At 44.7% G+C, this 14,253-nt stretch overlaps 1 protein-coding gene across 3 annotated transcripts in view; it reads left to right on the forward strand.

Annotated features, from left to right (window-relative positions):
* LOC133562376 (intermembrane lipid transfer protein VPS13B-like) overlaps positions 1-14,253 on the forward strand; it is an 819,661-nt gene that overhangs the window by 500,905 nt on the left and 304,503 nt on the right. The window lies entirely within an intron of this gene.

The following is a 14,253-nucleotide window of genomic DNA, read 5'->3' on the forward strand; positions in this document are numbered from 1 at the left end:
TAGATAGATAGATAGTACTTTATTGATTCCTTCAGGAGAGTTCCTTCAGGAAAATTAAAATTCCAGCAGCAGTGTACAGAGTTGAGATCAATTTAAAAAAAATAAAAAGTAAATAATGGAGGTTTAAAAGGAAACAAAATAGAGAAATATTACAAAAAGAATAAAAACAATGGGAATAACAATATAACAGTAAAATAAGAATATAACAAGACAAAGTAGGCAGTAGTGACCATGTTATGAAAACGTATTGCACTGTTAATGTTTTGCATCCCCTGTCATCCTAATACCCCCGTCCCCCGTCCCAGAGAGGAGTTGTACGGTCTAATGGCGTGTGGGACAAAGGAGTTCTTGAGTCTATTAGTCCTGCACTTGGGATGAAGCAGTCTAGAACTGAACAGGCTCCTCTGGCTACTGATAACGCTATGCAGAGGGTGACTGGCATCACCCAGGATGCTCACTAGTTTGTCAACAGTCCTCTTCTCTGCCACCGTCACCAGTGAGTCCAGTTTCATCCCCATTGTAGAACCGGCCCGCCTGATCAGTTTCTCAAGTCTGGAGCTGTCCTTCTTAGATGTACTGCCCCCCCAGCACACTACCATGTAGAACAGAACACTGGCAACCACAGACTGGTAGTACATCCACAGGAGTTTTCTACAAATGTTGAAGGAGTGCAGTCTCCTGAGGAAGTACAGGCTGCTCTGTCCTTTCTTGTACTGGTGGTCCGTGTTAACAGTCCAGTCCAGCTTATTGTCCACCCAAACCCCGAGGTACTTGAATGAGTCCATGGTCTGTACCTCAACTCCCTCGATCACAATAGGTTGTGACCGTGGACTCGACCTCCCAAAGTCCATGACCAGCTCCTTGGTCTTTGACGGATTGAGCTGCAAGACGATCGTGTGGCACCAGACGGTTTTAGAGCGGTTTTGAAGGAATATAGAGATTCACTTACTTTTATACCTGTTGGGAGTGCATTCCACATTGATGTGGCATAGAAAGAGAATGAGTTAAGACCTTTGTTAGATCGGAATCTGGGTTTAACGTGGTTTGTGGAGCTCCCCCTGGTGTTGTGGTTATGGTGGTCATTCACGTTAAGGAAGTAGTTTGACATGTACTTTGGTATCAAGGAGGTGTAGCGGATTTTATAGACTAGGCTCAGTGCAAGTTGTTTTACTCTGTCCTCCACCCTGAGCCAGCCCACTTTGGAGAAGTGGGTTGGATTGAGGTGTGATCTGGGGTGGAGGTCTAAAAGTAACCGGACTAGCTTATTCTGGGATGTTTGGAGTCTAGATTTGAGGGTTTTGGAGGTGCTGGGGTACCAGGAGGTGCAAGCGTAATCAAAGAAGGGTTGAATGAGAGTTCCCGCTAGAATCCTCAAGGTGCTTTTGTTGACAAGAGAGGAGATTATGTAGAGGAATCTCCATCCATCCATCCATCAATCATCTTCCGCTTATCCGAGGTCGGGTCGCGGGGGCAACAGCCTAAGCAGGGAAACCCAGACTTCCCTCTCCCCAGCCACTTCGTCTAGCTCTTCCCGGGGGATCCCGAGGCGTTCCCAGGCCAGCCGGGAGACATAGTCTTCCCAACGTGTCCTGGGTCTTCCCCGTGGCCTCCTACCGGTTGGACGTGCCCTAAACACCTCCCTCGGGAGGCGTTCAGGTGGCATCCTGACCAGATGCCCGAACCACCTCATCTGGCTCCTCTCGATGTGAAGGAGCAGCGGCTTTACTTTGAGTTCCTCCCGGATGGCAGAGCTTCTCACCCTATCTCTAAGGGAGAGCCCCGCCACACGGCGGAGGAAACTCATTTCGGCCGCTTGTACCCGTGATCTTATCCTTTCGGTCATGACCCAAAGCTCATGACCATAGGTGAGGATGGGAACGTAGATCGACCGGTAAATTGAGAGCTTTGCCTTCCGGCTCAGCTCCTTCTTCACCACAACGGATCGGTACAACGTCCGCATTACTGAAGACGCCGCACCGATCCGCCTGTCGATCTCACGATCCACTCTTCCCTCACTCGTGAACAAGACTCCTAGGTACTTGAACTCCTCCACTTGGGGCAGGGTCTCCTCCCCAACCCGGAGATGGCACTCCACCCTTTTCCGGGCGAGAACCATGGACTCGGACTTGGAGGTGCTGATTCTCATTCCGGTCGCTTCACACTCGGCTGCGAACCGATCCAGCGAGAGCTGAAGATCCCGGTCAGATGAAGCCATCAGGACCACATCATCTGCAAAAAGCAGAGACCTAATCCTGCGGTTACCAAACCGGAACCCCTCAACGCCTTGACTGCGCCTAGAAATTCTGTCCATAAAAGTTATGAACAGAATCGGTGACAAAGGACAGCCTTGGCGGAGTCCAACCCTCACTGGAAATGTGTTCGACTTACTGCCGGCAATGCGGACCAAGCTCTGGCACTGATCGTACAGGGAGTGGACCGCCACAATAAGACAGTCCGATACCCCATACTCTCTGAGCACTCCCCACAAGACTTCCCGAGGGACACGGTCGAATGCCTTCTCCAAGTCCACAAAGCACATGTAGACTGGTTGGGCAAACTCCCATGCACCCTCAAGAACCCTGCCGAGAGTATAGAGCTGGTCCACAGTTCCACGACCAGGACGAAAACCACACTGTTCCTCCTGAATCCGAGGTTCGACTATCCGACGTAGCCTCCTCTCCAGTACACCCGAATAAACCTTACCGGGAAGGCTGAGGAGTGTGATCCCACGATAGTTGGAACACACCCTCCGGTCCCCCTTCTTAAAGAGAGGAACCACCACCCCGGTCTGCCAATCCAGAGGTACCGCCCCCGATGTCCACGCGATGCTGCAAAGTCTTGTCAACCAAGACAGCCCCACAGCATCCAGAGCCTTAAGGAACTCCGGGCGGATCTCGTCCACCCCTGGGGCCTTGCCACCAAGGAGCTTTTTAACTACCTCAGCGACCTCAGCCCCAGAAATAGGAGAGTCCACCACAGATTCCCCAGGCACTGCTTCCTCATAGGAAGACGTGTTGGTGGGATTGAGGAGGTCTTCGAAGTATTCCTTCCACCTATCCACAACATCCGCAGTCGAGGTCAGCAGAACACTATCCGCACCATACACGGTGCCGATAGTGCACTGCTTCCCCTTCCTGAGGCGGCGGACGGTGGTCCAGAATCGCTTCGAAGCCGTCCGGAAGTCGTTTTCCATGGCTTCCCCGAACTCTTCCCATGTCCGAGTTTTTGCCTCCGCGACCGCTGAAGCTGCACGCCGCTTGGCCTGTCGGTACCTGTCCACTGCCTCCGGAGTCCTATGAGCCAAAAGGACCCGATAGGACTCCTTCTTCAGCTTGACGGCATCCCTCACCGCTGGTGTCCACCAAGGGGTTTTAGGATTGCCGCCCCGACAGGCACCAACTACCTTGCGGCCACAGCTCCGATCTGCCGCCTCGACAATAGAGGTGCGGAACATGGTCCACTCGGACTCAATGTCCAGCACCTCCCTCGTGACATGTTCAAAGTTCTTCCGGAGGTGGGAATTGAAACTTTGTCTGACAGGAGACTCTGCCAGACGTTCCCAGCAGACCCTCACAATGCGTTTGGGCCTCCCAGGTCTGTCCGGCATCCTCCCCCACCATCGCAGCCAACTCACCACCAGGTGGTGATCGGTAGAAAGCTCCGCCCCTCTCTTCACCCGAGTGTCCAAAACATGAGGCCGCAAATCCGATGACACAACTACAAAGTCGATCATGGAACTGCGGCCTAGGATGTCCTGGTGCCAAGTGCACATATGGACACCCTTATGTTTGAACATGGTGTTTGTTATCGACAAACTGTGACGAGCACAAAAGTCCAATAACAAAACACCACTCGGGTTCAGATCCGGGCGCCCATTCTTCCCAATCACGCCTCTCCAGGTTTCACTGTCGTTGCCAACGTGAGCGTTGAAGTCTCCCAGTAGGACAAGGGAATCACCCGGGGGAGCACTTTCCAGTACTCCCTCGAGTGTTCCCAAAAAGGGTGGGTACTCTGAACTGCTGTTTGGTGCATAAGCACAAACAACAGTCAGGACCCGTCCCCCCACCCGAAGGCGGAGGGAGGCTACCCTTTCGTCCACCGGGTTGAACTCCAACGTACAGGCTTTGAGCCGGGGGGAAACAAGAATTGCCACCCCAGCCCGTCGCCTCTCACTGCCGGCAACGCCAGAGTGGAAGAGGGTCCAATCCCTCTCGAGAGAAGTGGTTCCAGAGCCCTTGCTGTGCGTCGAAGTGAGTCCGACTATATCCAGCCGGAATTTCTCGACTTCGCACACTAGCTCAGGCTCTTTCCCCCCCAGTGACGTGACGTTCCACGTCCCAAGAGCTAGCTTCTGTAGCCGAGGATCGGACCGCCAAGTGCCCTGCCTTCGGCTGTCGCCCAGCTCACAATGCACCCGACCTCTATGGCCCCTGCTATGGGTGGTGAGCCCATTGGAGGGGTGACCCACGTTGCCTCTTCGGGCTGTGCCCGGCCGGGCCCCATGGGAACAGCCCCGGCCACCAGGCGCTCGCCATCGTGCCCCACCTCCGGGCCTGGCTCCAGAGGGGGGCCCCGGTGACCCGCGTCCGGGCGAGGGAAATCTGGGTCCATGGTTTTTCATCTTCATAAAGGTCTTCGAGCTGCTCTTTGTCTGATCCCTCACCTAGAACCTGTTTGCCTTGGGAGACCCTACCAGGGGGCTTTATGCCCACGGACAACATAGCTCCTAGGATCATTGGGACACGCAAACTCCTCTACCACGATAAGGTTGCAGCTCAGAGAGGAATCTCGTTCTCTTAAATAAATAAATAATAATAAATGATAAATGGGTTGTACTTGTATAGCGCTTTTTTACCTTCAAGGTACTCAAAGCGCTTTGACACTACTTCCACATTTACCCATTCACACACTGATGGAGGGAGCTGCCATGCAAGGCGCCAACCAGCACCCATCAGGAGCAAGGGTGAAGTGTCTTTCTCAGGACACAACGGACGTGACGAGGTTGGTACTCGATGGGGATTGAACCAGGGACCCTCGGGTTGCGCACGACCACTCTCCCACTGCGCCACGCTGTCCCTTAAATAATAATGTTTACAGTGATTGTTTTATATGTATTTTTTATGTATTTTGCTTTGGATAAAAGTGTCTGCCAAATACTTAAACATATACAGTATAAACACTGGAAAGTCTTTATATCAGCTAAAACCACCAATCTGTTTCACTGGATTCAGAATAAAACTAAAGTCTGTCTTACCCAACAATGTTAGTATTTGAATATTGTTACTTGAAGACTTTTTCCTGGTTACAATTATACTGTTAACAGAGTATTGTCTTATGTTTAGCCTAAAATGAGAATGCATCATAATCAGTGGCGGCCGGGGAATTTTGTTTTAGGTGGGCCTGAAAGTTTGTAAACTAAATAACTGTAGGGGCGTCATCCTCCCCCAGAAGATTTCTTTGTGATTTTCACATACAAATATTGAAGATCTTTGCTCCTTCTCAACTCTGTGGTGATATTCTTTTCACAAAATACAACCAATAGTACGTTAAAGTTAAATCTTACTTATGAAAAGTAATCCGCCGATTCCTATTTTCAACAGTCCGCTTATTTGAGCAGGAAAACGCTGAACACCAGCCTGACATCTTTGTTTTCTACCTATCAGTTTAGGCTGCTCGCCGGCACCTCATCACCTCTTCAAGATGGCAGCCAAATTGCTCATCTAATAGCAGCCAATGCTCCGTCTACTTATAAGATGTCATTGCAAACACAACAATCTGTTGCGTCCACTGCAGTTCACTACTTTATTCATACTTTTTGTCAAGTGATATTTTTTAAGCAGGGTTGCATGAGGTACCTACACATAACGTTACGTTGGTGAATGCATCACACACAGTAATGCAACGTTAGACGGCGGTCAGCAGCATCGCGTATTTTAGCTTCCTACAAAAAGACAGACATAGTTAAATAAAGGTCAGTTGAAATGCAAACTATATAAAGAATATGTGCACATATTGCATAGGGCCCTTACATCTAGAAAGTACGACTGTTCACTGTTATGTTCATGTATTTATGTTTTTAATGTGTACGCACGCATAAACACATACAGTATGAGATGAGATCAATGAGATAGGGTAAGAACAGGACAGAAACTGCTGTGGAACTAGTTACAATGCAAAATGCCATGGAAATACAATGTTAACACGTTTGTACAAATAAGTACAGTCGCACTTGTTTTTTTTTAAATGTGTTTATTCTGTAAAGGAATGAGTTAAATGTTTTACATGACTGGTTAATAGTTCTATTATGAAGTGCAATGTCAGCACATTTTTTTTCCTGCAGTTTCAAATGCACTTGTTTTAATAAAATGCATACAGCGTTTTAAAAGCATACACAATCTGTGTAAATATATTAGTCTGGGGTTAAAAGGACTTGAAATGACTCGAAATTCAAAATGCAGGACTTGAGACTTTCCAGTCTTGACTTTGGACTTGACTCGGGACTTGCCTGTCTTGACTTGAGGGCAAAGACTTGAGAGTTACTGGTGACTTGCAAAACAATGACTAGGTCCCACCTCTGGTATTTCCACATTTGAAAATATCCTGTAGAGCTTATCTCTTTCCTATAGTCCTTTATGGCAGAGCAGTCCCAGAAAACATGCTAGTGGTTTGCGTTTAGGTCGCCACAATTTCTCCAACATACAGGGGGAGTTATCATTGTGAGACTTCTGAGAAGGTGTGCAAGCAAAAATGTTAATTCCACGCATCTCCGTCAATAGTTGGCCTTGCAATTGTCACAGGTAACCCCATAACATTCGCCCAAAACATCTGGTCTTATTCTCTAGCATTAGCTTATAGCTAGAGATGGACATAACTTTGTTTTCCAACCATAGGAAGAAATAACATGAATGTGAAGGACAGTGCCTAGAAGAGGAAGTGGATCAAATTGATTGAATTAGAGAAAAAAATAATCAAAAATATGACAGAGCGTGTAGTCGACTTGGTGAAGCACTTAGAACATATCATTGCTTTTTGTCACGATCCGCCTCCCGGATCAGACATAGTATTTGTTCTTGAGTCCTTTTGTGTGTTTTGATTATTTTTGGACTCTTCCGATACCTTAGTTTGAGCACTTCCTGTTTAATCTTGTCACCATAGTTACTTGATTTGTTCCTCCTGCTATGCTTTTTACGCACTCCTGTTTCTCATTGTTTGCTTGAATATTTAAACCTGCCTGCTACCTGAGTTCTGTCTGGATGGTTTGTTTGCTACATGCAACAGTCCCGTTTGTTTCTCTTCCTGGTATCTACCATTGCTAAGTCTCGTCTTAGCTTCCGTGCGCTCGGCACGCTCTTTTGAACTGCTTGCTAAGTTCCGCCTTAGCTTCCGTGCATTCGGCACGCAATTCTTGGACTCTGTTAACTGCATGCTAAGTTTAGCATTAGCATGCCGTTTCTTTTCCCTTCTGTTCCAGTGTTATTTTACCTTTTTGTATTAAACAAGCTCCTACCTGCAATCCAGCCTTGTCCTGGTCCTGCTCCATCTTGGGGTGACACCTCCCGCATCCAATATGCGTTCCAAACGTAACACTTTCCTTCACCAGACTGAAGCAGATTAAGTCTAACGGAAGCTAAGGATGTTAAAATAATATCGAAACGGCTGACATTTATCCATGATGATATGGAGAATCTGCAGATGGTGTGTTTGACGGAGAAGCAACTGGATGGAGATAACGTAGAAGTCCACTCCAAATGCTCTAAATTATCCATCCAGCCATCCATTTTCTACCGATTGTCCGTTTTGGGGTCGCGGCGGGTGCTGGAGCCTATCTCAGCTGCATTCGGGTGAATTGATAAACGCGGACCCCGACTTAAACAAGTTGAAAAACTTATTGGGGTGTTACCATTTAGTGGTCAATGGTACGGAATATGTACTGAACTGTGCGATCTACTAATAAAAGTATCAATCAATCAAACAATCAGTCAAAGGCGGCGTACACCCTGGACAAGTCTCCACCTCATCGCAGGGCCAACACAGATAGACAGACAACATTCACACACTAGGGCCAATTTAGTGTTGCCAATCAACCTATCCCCAGGTGCATGTCTTTGGAAGTGGGAGGAAGCCGGAGTACCCGGAGGGAACCCACGCAGTCACGGGGAGAACATGCAAACTCCACAAAGAAAGATCCCGAGCCCGGAATTGAACTCAGGACTAGTCAGGACCTTCGTATTGTGAGGCACATGCATAGCGTCATACAATTGCTATAGTTGTTAGTACTTCATTGTATTATTATTTTTTTCATACTATGTCTTATCTAGAAGTTAGACTTTCTCTTAAAAAGACATGTTTCTTGCTAAAATCTGGCTGTTTTCACTGGGGGTGGGCGATATCGCAAATTTGGGTATCGATACCAATCCGATCCGATACCGGCCAGTATCGCCGATACCGATACCAGAAGTGTCGTCATCTGATGAGGGGGAATTCGGGGTATCGATACTTTTGAAAAACAAATTTGTACTTTTGCCTTTATTAATTGATATGATAATAATACAACACAGGACAACGATTTAAGTCAAAAAATGAAATATTTATTACAAAAGTAATATCGATAGCAACAAATTAATGCAAATAAGGTGCAAACAACTACTGAACCTGGCTTGTCGCCTTAAAACACACAAACACTTAAGGTAAATAACAAAACTCTAGTTATTGGACAAAGTTGTAAACATGAACACAAAACAAAAGAACTGAGAAATTCTTATCGTTATTTTAGTGCAATAAAATACTTTACAGTTTACAACCAAGACATTAAGTTGCACTGGAAACGCACGCGTGTGTGTGTGTGTGTGTGTGTGTGTGTGTGTGTGTGTGTGTGTGTGTGTGTGTGTGTGTGTGTGCGTGTCTGAGTGAACCTCGGAGCGAATTATACTGATGTGTGTGCGCGAACGCACCAAGCATCATCCATCCATCCTTTTTCTACCGCTTATTCCCTTTCGGGGTCGCGGGGGGCGCTGGCGCCTATCTCAGCTACAATCGGGCGGAAGGCGGGGTACACCCTGGACAAGTCGCCACCTCATCGCAGGGCCAACACAGACTGTGGCAGAGGGGTTAGTGCGTCTGCCTCACAATACGAAGGTCCTGCAGTCCTGGGTTCAAATCCAGGCTCGGGATCTTTCTGTGTGGAGTTTGCATGTTCTCCCCGTGACTGCGTGGGTTCCCTCCGGGTACTCCGGCTTCCTCCCACTTCCAAAGACATGCACCTGGGGATAGGTTGATTGGCAACACTAAATTGGCCCTAGTGTGTGAATATTGTCTGTCTATCTGTGTTGACCAAGCATCATGTTAATTGTATTTATTTTATTTTGGGTTGAAGATGAATTTTTAAAGTGTTTTTAAATCTCGTTGGCGACCCATCACTAGGGAGGAGGGTGGAGTTGTGAGGAACGCTGCGCTCACATTTTTTTTTAAATCGGAGTGATTCGCTTAATTTGGTAAAGTATCGATACCATCACGCCAGTATCGATACGATACCGATACTCACTAAGTATCGATACTATCGATACTTGGTATCGATACTATCGATACTTGGTATCGATACGCCCAGCCCTAGTTTTCGCAGGAGAAGCACAGATTTGAAGTAATTTCATTGGTAGATGTTGATTTGGAATACAAGTGTTTTGAGTTAAGAGCTCCATCACTGAACCAATTAAGCATTTAAATTGAGGTACTAATGTACGTGAGTTATGGTATTTGATTTACTAATCCCTCATAGGATTAAATATATGTGCACTCTATACGATGTCAAGGATAAAACAATATTCTTCCGCCGTATTCTGTAAAAGAACAGATGGAGCCGTGAGCGATGATCTTCCACATGCAGTATATACTGTATACGTTTCACTCCTAACGAGCTTGTTTGTATGTGCTACGTCGCAATGAAACCTCACACTATGGTGAGGGACAGAGTTGGAGCAGGGCTAAGTGCCTGCATCTGTTTTACAGATGTTGATATAGGGTTACTTAAGATATAATGTGTGTCAAAGCATCCAATTAAAACCTCAAACAACATGCATTTTGTTTACTTTAATCTACTTAACTGCTCAATGACACATTACTCCATGCCGCCCCACTTTTCACCAGCTTTTTCCACCCTGGATGTTTTGACTTGACAGTAGAACCTCTAAAGTTAAACACAATCTGTTCCGGTTTGCTGGTCCAACCCTGATTTGTTTGGATTTCAACCCATGGGACGGAATGGTATTATGTCCTCCTGAGAATTAGCGTGCTCTGCAGTGGCCATTTTTGTTTAGTCTGTTTCTTTTTGCTGACACTCTTTTTGGACAAAAATAGCCCTGTTATGCAAAACACACATTTGCACTGCAAAGGACGCCGGTTCTCAGGAAGATATTCTGAACCAAAGCTGTATTAATTGTTAATGTAGTGTTTTAAGTTACATTGCTACCTCGATTCATTGTAAAAACATAAGTTGACTCCTGTTCGGAAATATAAAAACAATAGCATAATAAATCTTTCATGACAAATGGTAAATGCGTAAAGCGCTGCTAAATGAGTCATGTCGCAGATGTGCCTCATGTGTCTTACTTTATTCTTTTTCACTTATCCTGTTCAGGGTAACAAGTGAACTAAAGCTATCCCTGCTGACTTTGGGAGGAAGTGGGGTACACCCTGGACCTCCTAACTAGGGTCCCCAGCCTGGGGAATGCAATTTGACCCGCAGAACGTCTCAAAGATAGTATTTGTCGACAATAAATTACAACTAGGGCAGCACGGTGGAAGAGGGGTTAGTGCATGGGTGTCAAACTCAAATTTGGCCCGTCATGTAATTTCGTTTGGCCCTTGAGGCAATATTGCATTAACATTAAAACTGGCCCGCCGGTATATACCGCATTCACTGCTAATACTCATATTTCCACCCGGACAACAATATTGGGGGCCTTTTAAGGCACTGCCTTTATCGTTCTCTACATTCTGTCGTCACGTCCTCTTTTCCTCCATATAAACAGCGTGCCGACCAAGTCACGTAACATACGCGGCTTTCACACACACACACAAGTGAATGCAAGGCATACTTGATCAACAGACATACGGGTCACACTGAGGGTGGCCGTATAAACAACTTTAACACTGTTACAAATATGCGCCACACTGTGAACCAACACCAAACAAGAATGACAGACACATTTCGGGAGAACATCCGCACCGTAACACAACATAAACACAACAGAACAAACACGTAGGATCCCTTGCAGCACTAACTCTTCCTGGATGCTACAATATACACCCCCCCGCTACCACCAAACCCCGCCCACCTCATTATTTTATTTTCAGATGTATTAGCTTGTGGAAAAAGTTAATGTTGATATTTACCTCAGAAGGCTACAAATAGAAAAGAAGCATTTGTATTTATTTATTTAAATTGTATTTAATATACCATTGATGTTTTTTCGTTTGTTTTTTGAAAGTTGATTTTGCACTATTAAGTTAAATAATCGTTGCTTGTACCATATTCAGTCTTAAAGCAAATCAGTGTAGCAAACTGAGCAATAACTAACGTTTTATTCATGCACTTTCTCTTGCAACTTCAAGGCTTGGATGTTTGATTAATTCATTATTGTTATTTTATTTTAAAATCTATTATCAGCCTATGGAAAAAGTGTATTTTGATATTTACCTCAGAAGGCTGTAAATAGAAAAGAGGCATTCAATTTTTATCTACATTTTTTTTGATATATCATTGATATTTTTTCATTATTATTAATATATAAGGCTTGCTTGTTTAATATTCAATGCAAAACTTGTTTGGGTCCCTATTAAAAGGTTAATTTGTTCAATCTTGGCCCGCGGCATTGTTCAGTTTTTAAATTTTGGCCCAATCTGTATTTGAGTTTGACACCCCTGGGTTAGTGCATCTGTCTCACAATACAAAGGTCCTGCGTAGTTCTGGGTTCAATCCGGGCTCGACATCTTTCTGTGTGGGCAAATTATGTGGGCATTATTAAAATAATCTTTACACACCACACACTTAAAAATTACACCCATTTAAGTTAAAGTTAATGTACCCTTAATTGTCACACACACTCTCGGTGTTGCAAAATTATTCTCTGCATTTGACCCATCAACCTTGATCACCCCATGGGAGGTGAGGGGAGCAGTGAGCAGCAGCTCTGGCCGCGCCCGGGAATCATTTTTGGTGGCTTAAACCCCAATTCCAACCATAGATGCTGAGTGTCAAGCAGGGAGGTAATGGATCCCATTTTTATAGTCTTTGGTATGACTCCGCAATCCAGTTCAACACATGATAAGTAATATGCAAACTCTTCACACTTCCGACATGTTTGACGCATTTTAGCTGCCTGATATTTCTGATTGATTACAAAACTTTGAGATCGTCAGGGAAGTAAACAAGGTATTGTTTATATTCGATATTGTATTGATGGGGGTTGGTCAGTCTGTTAGCTAAAGCTTGTTGTAATTAATGCTTTAACAAACTGACGTGTCTCTGATTGTTTCTGATATTATAAATCCTACAGCTTTTATTTTTGTTCAAAATCATTGTAATATTTTACTATATATGTCATCAATCAATCAATGTTTACTTATGTAGCCCTAAGTAACAAATGTCTCAAAGGGCTGCACAAGCCACAACGATCCCAGGGCAAGAAAAAACTTAACCCAATGGGATGACAATGAGAAACCTTAGAAATAGTGAGAGTCCAGTCCAAAGTGGGGCCAGCAAGAGATCAATATGTTGATTCTTAAAAAAAATTGCGATTGTCAAAGGACTGTAAATTATGTCTACTCTGTGGCGCACGCTGATGTTCATGTCTGCTGTACTCAACAGCCAGAAAAAGGATAAGAAACCCCTAAAAATATTATTTGCGTTATAATCAGCGCTGTGCTGTGAGTCGAAAACATTTTTGTTGTGTGTGTGTGTGTGTCTGCATGTGTGTGTATGTGTGTGTTGGCACGCTCGGGTCTATGACAGCGTATTGGCGAGTTCCAGCAAATATTGGGCTTTATCGCGGTTGTACTGTATTTTTATATGTTTATCATGTTTGGCAAACTTCCCTTTACAATTTGGTATTATATTATATGCAGACTTAAATCATTGTAATCACGGTTCCCGTGTGAAAGTATCCGTTTAAACAGGATCACACACTCGCATCACAATGGAATAAATATTAAGAAAGGAACAGTTTTTTTCCTTAAAATTTTAACTACAAATTGCTATACTAACTTGCACATACTGTAGCTACACTACCTTCAGAACTGTTTAAAGAATAGTTACAGCAACATGTTAAAATTTTAGGGAAAAAAATGTTCCTTTCTTAATATCTATTCCGTGTGTGTGTATGTGTGTCATACTTGCCAACCCTCCTGGATTTTCCGGGAGTCTCTCAAAATTCAACGCTTCTTCCGAAAACCTCCCGGGACAAATTTTCTCCCGAAATTCAGGCGGAGCTGGAGGCCACGCCCCCTCCAGTTCCATGCAGACCCGAGTGATGTGTCGACAGCCTGTTTTCACGTCCGCTTTCCCACAATATGAACAGAGTGCCTGCCCAATGACTTTATAACTGGAATGATTGAGGGCGAGTTCTTGGTTTCTTATGTGGGTTTATTGTTAGGCAGTCTCATTAACGTCCTCCCAGCGCGGCAACAACACACAACAACAGCAGTCACGTTTGTGTCTATCGTAAAGCAATTTGTCTGCCGTAAACAGCAATGTTGTGACACTCTTAAACAGGACAATATACCATCTACTGTGCATGCATATGTGACAATAACATCTACGGCTTTTAGAGCAGTGGTTGTCAACCTTTTTTCAGAGATGTAACCCCTGTGAACTTTTTTTTTAATTCAAGTACCCCCTAATCAGAGCAAAGCATTTTTGGTTGGAAAATAAAAAGATAAAGAAGTTAAATACAACACTATGTCATCAGTTTCTGATTTATTAAATTGTATAACAGTACAAAATATTGCTCGTTTATAGTGGTCTTTCTTGAACTATTTGGAAAAAAAGATATAAAAATAACTAAAAACTTGTTGAAAAATAAACAAGTGATTAAATTATAAATAAAGATTTCTACACATACTGCGATGAGATGGCAACTTGTCTAGGGTGTAAACCGCCTTCTGCCCGATTGTAGCTGAGATAGGCACCAGCGCCCCCGCGACCCCAAAGTGAATAAGAGGTAGAAAATGAATGAATGGATGGATAGCTGTAAATATACT

The sequence above is a fragment of the Nerophis ophidion genome, linkage group LG11 (genome assembly GCF_033978795.1).
Source record: "Nerophis ophidion isolate RoL-2023_Sa linkage group LG11, RoL_Noph_v1.0, whole genome shotgun sequence".
Classification (NCBI taxonomy): Eukaryota; Metazoa; Chordata; class Actinopteri; order Syngnathiformes; family Syngnathidae; genus Nerophis; species Nerophis ophidion.